Source organism: Papilio machaon, chromosome Z, assembly GCF_912999745.1.
Source record: "Papilio machaon chromosome Z, ilPapMach1.1, whole genome shotgun sequence".
Taxonomy (NCBI): Eukaryota; Metazoa; Arthropoda; class Insecta; order Lepidoptera; family Papilionidae; genus Papilio; species Papilio machaon.
In genome coordinates this window covers 8881127-8893570 of record NC_060016.1, presented here as the reverse complement: position 1 = coordinate 8893570, position 12444 = coordinate 8881127, and the positions used below count along the sequence as shown (strand labels likewise).

Below are 12444 nucleotides of genomic sequence, written 5' to 3'. Positions count from 1 at the left end.
AACATCGGTGAGGTTGTGCGGCACCCTGCGTGAAACTATGCTCTGCACCCGTAGATGCACGTGTAGAAACTCGTTAAGGCTTCCTGATCCAATCTGCAGTATATGCTGAATCTCTTGATATGTAATTCGTCTATTGTCTTGGACCAAATTTTTCAGTGCTAGCACGTCTCCTTCCGTAACAGCCGTCAAAGGGCGACCACTTCTTTCTTCATCCCCCAAAGTTAGTCGACCTCGCTTAAATTCATTATATCAACGATACACGGTTGCCTTAGAAGGGCCTTCATCCAATAATACCATTTGAAGTCTATCGTACGATTCGTTCGGTTTCAGGCGACATTTAAAATCGTAAAAAATCATAGCGCGAAAATGTTCTCGACGCAAATCCATTTTTCAATGAGACACGGTAATTTTAATAAGCTCGCAGAAAATGTGTAGGGTAGTTTTGAATTTAGAACGTACCTATTTTTACTTATAACTAATCATATTTTTAAATAAATTATAACAGACCAGTCTCACATACATAAAAACTTTTTTTCGCAATACTTTCTGAGTGACCTGGTATAGATGACAATGGAAGGGATGTCAATATGTGTACAAAACACATTTTTGACAGTGAAAACCCACGGTAAAACTGTTCTCAATAGTAATAGTCAAAAGACAATGTTAACAACATTGTGTGAAAAACAAAAAGCGAATCTGACAAAGGGTAAGATTATTTTGAAAATATAGCTAAAAGTTATAAGAAAACATTTAAAATATAAAAATACATAGCAAAAGCTCCATGCAGTTGAAGATTACTCAACGTCATTCATTTAATAAAATATGTATGGCAAAGGTCATATCACTGAGCGAAGTGCTAAACTCCCAACTCTTTGTTATTCTGCTGCTTAAAAACATGGATTGTCACGGCTTATTGTAGACAAGAATAAATCGTAAGAGACCATTTATATTCACGACACCTCGCGACAGACATCGAAGCCGATAAGTTACTATAGGTAAATAAATTGTGATATTATACTACGATATTTTGAACAGTTTACACCGGCCAATATTACAACGGAAGCAGCCGTTGCCTCAAAAAAACATCCATTTGAATATTAATGATTCGATAACAATAAACTTTGGTTTACGTTTCAACAGACAAGTATCAATTTCAAACAAACTCTTTTATGACATGCATTATTATTTTATGAGCCAATGGTTAAGTTACTATCCACTAGAATATTATTACTGGACCCAAGGCCAGAAATAATTCTAGTGCCATTATGTTATAAACGAAGAAATATAAGCAAGAAAAACAGATTTCAAATATAGAAGATCATTTTTTATAAAACAGGTAAACGACCAATCAAATAAATTAACTGTAATTATTTCTTCTAAAACTTTTTCGTTAAAAGACACTGTCGTTATAGTCGCAGGACTCAAAATGTATAATTTGTATATACTCGTACTTATAATTTTATTTATATTAGATGGCTTGTGTAAAAGTTCCCAGGCAAGTTTTATACCAATATTTTTTGCTGCAGAAAAGAAATTCCTTCCCGTTCAGACTTTAATATTTTTTTAATAAATTTCATTTCCAAGAAAATATTAAGATGCTAGCTTTCTGCCTTCATAAAGACGCCAAGTTCTTGGAACATTTTCCTTTTGTAATAAAAAAAAATTATTTCAAGAGATCGGGAAATTTCACTTTTTCTCAAACAAGATGCTTAACTACATTTTTCCAGGAATTAACGTAAATATCTTGAAGGAAATAATTAGAGGTAGGAAAATAATTTGTCTCAAAAATTCTCGACAAATTTTGTGTTTTTTTAATAAATAGCGTCATAAAACTTGAGAAAACGTTCAAAATCTTGTGGTCAATCCACATGAGGTAGTAGTTAGGAGTTAATATTGAATTAGTTTAAGATAAAAATAAACCCAATATTTACAGAATTTATATAAACAAAATTTATATTTTTAAACGCATAACAAAAACAGAAAAAAATATAGAAATAATCAAGCATTGCAGATTTTATCTTGTGAAATAACGGCTTTTTAGCAATGTTTTGTAGTCCGTACCATTCGTAGGAAGATGGCTGGCGCTTTAAGTCTAAAAGAAGCTTTAGGCTTTAAGAAAATCAAAAAGATAATACCCATTAAAAACTTGATACTTTTTACTTTGTATATTTTGATTATTCATTAATTTATCATATAATCATATAGAAAACTTAATCAGAATAAGGAACATTTTCCGTGAAAGTGAGGAAGTGAAGGTAAAGATAAGAGGGGAGATTGGGGAAAATTTATTGACACATTTATATATGTAGACTAGCATATTTAATGTTGATATCTTACTAATATTATCAATGCGAATGTTTGTTCGAAGGTATCTCTAGAACAGTTCAACGGATCTTGATGAAATTTGGCATAGATGTAGAACATAGTCTAGAAAAACACATAGGTTACTAATAGATCTATTTTTTAATTCCGCGCGGACGGAGTCGCGGGCTACAGCTAGTTTTATATAAGTCGCAAAGGAACACCTAGTAAATAATATGTAATGTCGATAATTATTGTTCGTTCATAAAAATCCAAGCGGCGAATGTTATTAATCCAATGAATTATTCATAGTTCAGTGAGTTCTCGGTGACTTGGTGGCGCAGATTTGTGATACTTATCCCAAAATTATTTATGAGAAAATCTTGTGGAAAAATAACAGTCAATTTAACATGAACCATATTTTTTACAAGCTGTTGGGAATAACATGTTATTTGGTGAAAAAAATTCTGACATTAAAACTTATTATGCTAATCGGTTTAGAGATAGAAAAGTTATATCGTACCTCCTCAGTAGAATAGGGGGAAGGAGAACCAATGATGGACCAACTCACTAATCAGACGAAATGCGGTATATTCTTAACGAATGCAACCAGTTGCTAACTTGACAGAAGCCAGGCATTAATGTTAAAAGCAATAAAAATGTACTCTTAGTACTCTTGTCCCCGACGTGCTAAATCAATTGCCGGATGCTATACTCGTACTATCTCGTACCGGTTTAGTCTTATCGTTTAAGCTGTTTTATTTTTATTTTCATGATACGTTAAAAGGCTTCTCTTTTGTTCTCTCGCTCGATTTGTTACAGTTCTTTCGAGCGTTCAACTGAATTAAAATTAAAGGATTTAGTAATAATGGCCAGTAATTTATTTTGCCTTTTTATCAGTATTTAGGAATAAAGGTAGAAATACGATTACGAGTTAAATTTATTCTTTTTAACAAAGAAAATTACTTGAAGATAAAAAATATAATTTATGCAATATATCCAATCACTACTACTAATATTATGAATGCTAGTGTTTAGATGGATGGATGTATATTAGTTTGAAGGTATCTCCAGAATGACTCAACGGATCTTGATGAAATTTGGCATAAATGTAGAATATAGTCTGGAAGAATACATAGGCTACTAATTACTATTTTTTTTATTCCGAATTCAGGTGGCACGTTTGCTACCTCTTGATATTAAAAAAAAAATGTTTACAAAGTTTTAACAAACTTTTTCTTTGCCTAATGCAATCAATTATAAACGTTTCTTTTTCATTAGCTAAATTAATAGATTCCCATCCATTCTCCCGTCTCGTTAGCAGACTTTTTCTTATCGCTCAATGTAATGAGATTTTATGAAGGCATTATTGAAGAAAAATATTTAGTAACTCCTTTATCGAAGCTATTTTTTTGGATTTATTTTCTAGTCTTTCAAATTGTAAGCTTTCTTATAAATGAAGGAGACCATTTATAAAAACTTATGTATTCTCCGAGAGTACAACACTATTCGTGTATTGTATGACAATACTTTCAGAATGCTGTTGAAACTATTGCAGTTGGAATTTGAGTTTTGTTATACCTTGATGTAATATTCTATTGAAATTTGGTACGTAAATAACTCGTTCATATTTGGTGAATCTAATATATAAAATTCTCGTGTCACAGTTTTCGTCACCGTGCTCCTCCGAAACGGCTTGACCGATTCTTTTCGAAATTTTGTGAGCATATTCAGTAGGTCTGAGAATCGGCCAACATCTACTTTTCATTTTTTTTAACTGCGCGCGGACGGAGTCGCGGGCGACAGCTAGTTTAATTTATATAAGTTGATAAAATTCAATAAAGAAGAGTACCAGATGAAAACTTTTAACCAAAACATTTCTACCTTCTTGATGTACATTTTTTATACGTTTAGCTGAATATTCGGATAATTAGTTATCCTAAAATAATAGGAACAAAGGTGTATTTAATTAAAAACAAAACGGTTTTACAAACAGATTAGAAACACATACAATGTTTATATATATTTCTAGTACTTTTTACACGTTATTTCCATTCATCGTGACCCTATTAGAGATCAACTCAGCTTCAATGAATAATTCAGAGTTACGAGTACTCTCTTGGAGACGAAAATGGACCGATTGATCGTTTTTCTTTTTAGTAAGTGATCTTTAGATAAATACAGTTTTATTTAGAATTTTTAATACGTGTCAAGTGTCTTTATAAATCTTAATTGAAATTAGTAATTTAATTTTGATATTTCGACGAAAAAGGTGTTCCAGGACCGTCAATTGGTAGTCCGTATTCTCTGCCTATCCATCAAGATTATGAGTGTGAGTTATATTTATTTGTTGATTACTAAATACGTCGATAACATGTGTTAAGAAATGTAGAGTCTTTGAAATTATTTTAATTTATTATAACTATGTATCTACCTATATTGATTAATGTTTACAAAAGTTTTTTTTTTTCAGTACAAATTTAAATTCGCATCATTAAATGGCGACGTTACTCTAACAATCCTTACTAATATTATAAATGCGAAAGTAACTCTATCTGTCTCGCTTTCACGCCAAAACTACTGAACCGATTTAAATTAAATTTGGTACACAGATAGACTAGAGCCTGAGGAAGGACATAGGCTACATTTTAACGCGAAAAGGGGGTTGAAAGGGGTTGAAAGTGGGGGTGAAAATTTGTATTGAAGTATCGCCTACTATAGTCTACTAACCTACATTTGGTACGGTCCTGGCACACCTCTCTCTATGTCTACATCCATACATAAACGCATAGCACGTCGGATAAGTAAAATAATAAGCCTTAAAAAATGCTAAACGAAAACAGTACTTCACGCGGACGAAGTCGCGGGCACAGCTAGTATTTAATAATTTATTTGATGTCACTCATGTGTAAATGTGTGTAGCAAGCAGTCAATAAATTGAGTAGATACGAGTAACTAAACTCGGTGCTCATTGAAGTGATCATGCGTTAAATAGCACTTAAAAACCGCGACGCATGTGTTCAACCGTAAGAAAAAAACGTCAGTCAAGACGCGAAAGTATATTAACTGCCAGTATTAAATTGTCAATCAGTAAAAAAAACTAAAATTTTCGTTTTATTTTAACGATTGATTTTACCACCCGGTGAAGGACACATAGAGAGTCGGTGGCTCAGAAGCACTTGATTTGTAAACTGCAAGTCCTGGGTTCGAATTCCGCCATATAGCAATGTATTTTTAGATTTTCGCATTATATATTATGTACATTTAACTGCGAAGAAATTCGAAGACATGTGTAAAGTCAACCACCCCGCATTGGACCAGCGTGATTGACTATGATCAAGTCAACCCCGACTTAGGGTAGACCACGTAAGTAGGGATGTACACTGAGCTGATGATGATGAACGTTAAGTGCCCCATATTATACAATAAAATAATTGCAGTCATAGTCAATAGAAATACTTACTCCTTGTCAAAAGCTTTATACTACTAATTCAGGTTTTTATTTATTCAAAATAAATAGTTGCAAGCCTAAAATTTAAATCTTTTCGCACTCAGACTTAAATCGCAGAAGTCGTTTCTTTTTTTCTCTAAAGACAATTTCTTGTTCCCCTTCGGTGGAAGGAAACTTGAGTAATTATTCTAGTCGTCGAATAAATACGGATCTTTTCTCAGTATAAAACAACAGCGGAACACGATTTTTTACAGTCACGAAAAGCTTTAGTAACCCACTGTAAATTTTCGTGCTTAGAATTTTATTACTTTGTTATGTTGTTAATCAGTTTTATGAGTAAAATTTTAAGAAAATTACTAAACACATAAAAATCTAATATAACGATGTGGTACTGATAAACGATATCTTTCAAAGCAATTCATTTATTAATAAAACGAAAAAAAAAACCATTCGAAATAGACAATATTTTGCCGTCAACATTATCAATAAAGAATGAAAAAACTGAAATATATACACAAGAATGTTAATTTTAACATAGAGTTATAAAAACAATCGTAACAATTGATGTAATAACAGACGCTGTATCAAATGTTAAGTTTCAATTTCACTGTCGGTAGCGTTCAGTGGACTGGGCCGGTCGTGACTCCCCTGGCCTTGTGGCCTTGAACGGAACCGGTTCAGTCCTCGGAGCTTATAGATAACGTCTTAAGATACACGACTAGACACCCGTCAAAACAAGACCTCCATAAGCAGCCATCTTGCTCACGCTATCAACTTAAAGATGAAATAGTGACTGCCATACTCTATATTTAGTTGTATTTGAATGGTTCCTTAATTAATCGTATAATTTAATTTAATTTTTAATAGACGAAATGAAATTACATTTAAATATTAGTGGTCGTTCCCGACTTCGTCAGAGCTGAATTTAAAAAAAGGTAGCCTATATTATGCCCGTGTGCATCAACTACATTCCCGTTCAACTCCCGTCAAAATCGATTCAGCTGTTTGGGAGATTATGCAGAAGACACGCGGCCTTGCGGACAGACAGAATTTTTTTATTTTTTTTTTTAGTTACTAACTAGGGAAGCACATCATGTGTACGATTTTTTTTAAATAACATATAGACACTCCTTTTTTATTATAACACAAAAAAATTAGGATAAATACTGAGCAACAAAAACCTAATGTTTTGTTCTAATTATCATGTTTCATAACTTATTTTTTGAAGCGATTTTGAAGTATTTAATTATTTACTTTAGTCTTTGTTCCTTAATTCACTTAACAGACGATGTATAATTAATTTTACAAGTAACGTTAGCGACTACATTCCTTTAGCGAAATTTCATCAAAGAGCCGTCCTTTGGAAATTTAATTACGTTAAAGAGTGAAAGAATCCTGATTTTAAAGTTAAAAAATATTTGATACCCGAAGGGAAAAATTTACTTATAAAAAACAAAAAGTGTTTTTAATCCTGTTCGTAACTTAATAGGTTTTTCTACCCTTCGGTGAGCAAATCATTTGAAAGAAATAGACAAACAAGACTTTATGCTACGAGTATCAACTACGTTACATAAAAACATTGTTGTTTAATTTTGAATTTCCACACTACTACAAAAACGTGTTATTATTATTCCTCTCATACTTGTTGGTAATAAAAAACTCGAACAACAATATATTTTTCCGTAGTGAAAACAGAAGAGAGAACGTAGTTATCCCAAAACACCTCTATCTCGTTGTCACGTCTTCGCATTTTGTCTCATTCCTTTTCTTTATTTAAAAAAAAACAAAAGAACGTTCAAGAGAACTGCACAACTTTATACTCAGTAGTATTTAATAACGTAATTTTCCTTTCACGTATTTCTTTGTTTAATTATACACAACAGTAAGGGCCCACATTAAATTTAGATTACGTAAAGGAGTTGCGCTCCTGAATGTTTAATGGTCACCGCACATTTGTATAGGATCCCAGCATAACTAGCCAGCAAACAATCCTGAACACATGAGACAAAGCGATCAAAATTGCAGCTAAAAACAGTTCATTCCAACATCAGTTCAACAAAACCTAAAGATTGTAAATAAAATCTATTTATATTGTTCTAGAAAATTCAAGAAACAAAGAAGAGAAATTCTGTAGAATAAATAGCTAACATAATAAAGTAATGTGAGAAAAAAGTTCTTTAATCAGATTTTACAAGTTTTAGCGGAAAATATTTATGCGGTGTCCATTTACAATATTCAGGCTTTTATTTGAATTGGGATACGCATTTAATACATTCCTCGTAAAACACAAATCCTGTAAGCACAAATTCCGAACCTTATCTGAAACAATACAATGCAAATGGTGACAATAAGATCCCTCGGGAATTTGCAAACTTTACCGGCTTAAAATGAATCGTCCTAGTCTAAGTTCCTTTAAACATCCCTATAGACTGAGATTTCGAATGTGGCATTATAGAAGTCCTCTTTGTTCCTGTGTTACCTACAATTTTCCAAGAGGTTCATTTAAAAGAATAATTGAGGAATCAAGTGATCCGTATCGATTTTTGTGTGTATGAAAAAATTGTACAGTTAAATACACTTCGGTAGAATATACTGCAAAATATGATCTTTTTATCTATGTATTATTGAAGTTTTCTATTTGTTGTTAGAATATAACGGAAATTGCGGTAATTATGCTGCATCTCATATTTCACAATGGAATAGCGAATTAATCAAAACTTGTATTTCATTGAATTAAAAAGACAAAGTAAAATAAAAAAAGCTTAGCATCGCGAAATTTTAAATATAACACAAAAAACTTTATATATATATATATATATATATATATATATATATATATATATATATATATATTATATAGTTAAAGTATATAAAGTTTTTGCATATATATATATATATATATATATATGCAAAAACTTTTCAATTTATTAGACGAATTTTCCAAAACGTTTCATCGTTTTCATTTCAAAATCTAGATTAAAACGTTTAGAAAAGATTGATTGTCTTTACAGAAAAATTTATAGTTAAAGTTATGTAATTAAAATTGCTTTCAGAAGATTATTCTATTACTATGGGTTTCTAAGCCCCAAATATCTGTATAAAACATATCGTTATTCGTCCGCTAAATCGTATGAGATGATTATATTTTCATAGAATTTTATTGCATAAAATCGACCATATCTCCATCAAGGCATAGCTTATTCATCGTCGACGTTAAAGATTACAATAAAGTTTTATCGATGGGATTGACAGTCGTAAACGTGAAGCGCTATCTTGATATTCGTAACAATATTCATATCAAATGTATATCACTAGGTCTACGTTATTTCGTACTTCATAATTTTTTCGTTTGATTGTGACGATAATTTTAATGAAAGAACATCCATAATAAGCATATTTACAAATATCTACTAAGCTAGCGCTTACCTTACTTCGACCACATCACCGCTTAGCGTCAGGTGGGATCGTGGTTAAGCTCTGGTTTATACTTTTACATTTTAAATTGGATAAAATCGTCATACTTACAGACAAAGAATTAATCATACATTGTTTACAAACATTTCCAGATTTTTAAGATAGCTCTAATATTTATAACAAAAGTAAACTGTTGAAATTATAACACTATGAAATCAGTCAAAAATATATAACTTAAGTGGTAATTTAAACATTCATTCCAAATGTTTGAAAGTAGCTTAAAGCGAAGCGTTAAACTCCAACCTTCAGTGTAAACAGTGTTAACAGTTTAAAGTCAAAATCTATTGAGGATCTAAAAAAGTTCCCTTTGAACCGCAATGTAACATACGAAAGTAATTTCGTACGAAAGCATTTACAGTGATTGGGAAATTATAACTATAAGGAAATGCTTCTAAAAAAACGCTTACCTGTTTATTTAAAACAAACCAGTCGCCACGAATACGCTCTAAAACAAATTTCCTAATGGAAAAAATGTTATATGGATTTCCTACAAGCATTAGTACTTATGCACTCATTTAAGACTGAAAATATTTCCATAATTTTTGGATAAAAGTAAGCAACATTTTTTATACTTAACGCAACTGAGAGCGTTAATTACTTCGCGCTCTTCGTTTCTCGTTTATAAAACAAACATTTACAATTCAATCCAATAATAATTTAAAGGAATAGCTTTCCCGAATTGATGCTGACTTTAAATACCATTAACAACCGAGCGGTGCAACATTGAATGGAACACCTGGATCTGGATTAATTTTCAACGATTGCACTCCATTCCAAACTGTTTTCATTCCAACTTCATACCAACTTCATTCCAAATTCATAAAGCTACGACTAACTAGATTTAAAAGTTGTTTGTATTAACCGAATGTATGTTAACTCCTTCATTAAAACAGATCTAAAATCATAGTTATTTTGATATAAAAATAATTTTTGATTGAATAATCTGTGATATAAAATATTGTGAGTATTTCAAAATACGAAATAGCTTCAATTGATAAGGTACCAAAATACAAAGAAGCGCGTTGGAAAATATTTAAATACTCATGATGAATGATAATAATTTCATAACATGAGTATTAAATATTTGTTAACAAAATACTATCTCATAGTATTATAAAAATATTAATAGCACTGTTACAATAAAACTTAGATAACCAAACAGATCATACGAATAAATGAGAGTACCTAAAATAAGCTAGCAGCAAACCAAAGTTGAAATTTCTTAGTGACATCAAGCGTATCGTTAAAGTTTTGTCCGCCCGAGCTCGAGTGTTAATATTAATATTAATTTGCAGGTGTTAATTTCAAGAATATTGTAATTTAAAACACTGTATATTAATAAAAAATAAAAAAACAATAACATCCGACTGGCAGTTTAATAACGGGGGTAAAATAGAATATAACCTCACTCGTCAAAATTGGTAGATAAAACTTTCAGGCGATGACAATGAGACTTACAAACAAACCTTAGAAAAATGCTACTTTATAGAAAAATATAACCCAATTCAAGCTTTCAAAATTCAATTCAAAGTCGACGTAGCAATATCCGTGTATGTATGGCTTCTTCCTAACCTGGTGCGGATAGGATATGGGACATGTGTCTAAGCCTTCGATGTCTATTGTTGGCTTCCCTAGGCAAAGACAATTCCATCTAGAAAACTTTTATTCCGAGAATACAGCAATGCCATATAATTAAAATGAAGACATTTAAAGGAAATTTATTATTAGGATATTAACTTATTCAAAAACGGCAACTAAAATAGCTAAAGATTATTATTTTGCAACGGAAATCGATTTCCTACAGGCGGAAATCGATGGAAACGTCCTCGACACTCGGAGCGTACTCACATCACTGTGAACAGGGTCACGGTCCCGAAATTGTCTGGATGCAGAACGCTTCCGAAAACGTAACAGTAAAAAGTAGGAGTACTTGAATTGATGACAAATTTTTCATTTAACATTTTGGTTTAGTTAGGTATCATTTTGATACAACTAATAAATCTATTTTTTTTGTTTCATCAATCAATAATTCAGTATAGAATAACAAACTTATTACAATATTGAACAATCATGGGGAATATTAAATATTTAATAAATGCATAGATTTTGCATATTAGAGGAAGTTAGTATCGCCACATCGGCATGCGGTTGACATACCAAAGCAAATTGAGTTAATATCTTGACCCAATACTAATATAGTAATTACATGCTTTGGTGATATCTAAGCACACTGTTACTAAATATATAACATGCTTCATTTGATGATATCTAAGAACTATATATAAAGAAGAGTAAATTAAAAAAAATAATGTACTTTGCAGAATTATAGATGGCTTGTTAAATATTTTACAAATTACTTGCCAATGCCTTCTCACTAACTGTATATATTCACTGTAGTGTTGCATATAAGATATGTCTCTTTTTTCTTTGAAGAATATGAAAGGGATGACAATATATTATAATACCTTTGTCAATGCAGTAAAATTCTACGGCAATTTAACAGAAGTCACTAGAACATATTTCCATGAAACATTTTTGATGTCTAATTTAAATTTAAATTTCTTTATTGAATCAAAATTGAATTCGTTATTCTCATTACAATGGATACTAACTTTACAAAGCAATTTCCTTTGCAAAAAGGATCTTAGGGAATTACAGCAAAAGCCGAAACACTAAGGTGGAACAAAATTAAATTATATTTAATAGGAAGAAAGGCCTACTACTATGAAGAATATAAGTATGAAAAATTATGAACCTTCAGTGGGAAAAGACTATATTTTTTGTAAAAAAGTGTAAAAGTAGAGATAAATTTTTCGCTTATTAACAGAGGATAAAAATCTTTTTTTTTTAATAAAATACACGTATTTATAAAATTACACATTCAACAGTAACTTATTTGAATTGATTCGCAAATGACAAGAGTGTAGTGGTCTTGTAAATTGAAAATCAATTTACCGGTAAATCTAACACATGTTAGAAACCCTTTTGCGGTTAACTACAGCTCACTCACTCCAACTGTCCCTCAATTTGTCCCTCAATAGTCTATTGACGTTGAAGCCTTTTAATTGTTTTAGTTATTCAATTTTGTGGTCACATTACTCTACGACTCTATGACGTTATGTGAGATTGATTTTTATATGTAAAATATAATATTTTATCACTAAGAAGATGTCATAAAGAGCAAAATGATAGAAACTTGTTGGTTATTGCTATTTAAC

The 12444-nt window shown here is 31.2% G+C and overlaps 1 protein-coding gene across 2 annotated transcripts in view; it reads left to right on the top strand.

Moving 5' to 3' along the window:
* LOC106717309 (carboxyl-terminal PDZ ligand of neuronal nitric oxide synthase protein) overlaps positions 1 to 12444 on the top strand; it is a 105243-nt gene that overhangs the window by 49218 nt on the left and 43581 nt on the right. The window lies entirely within an intron of this gene.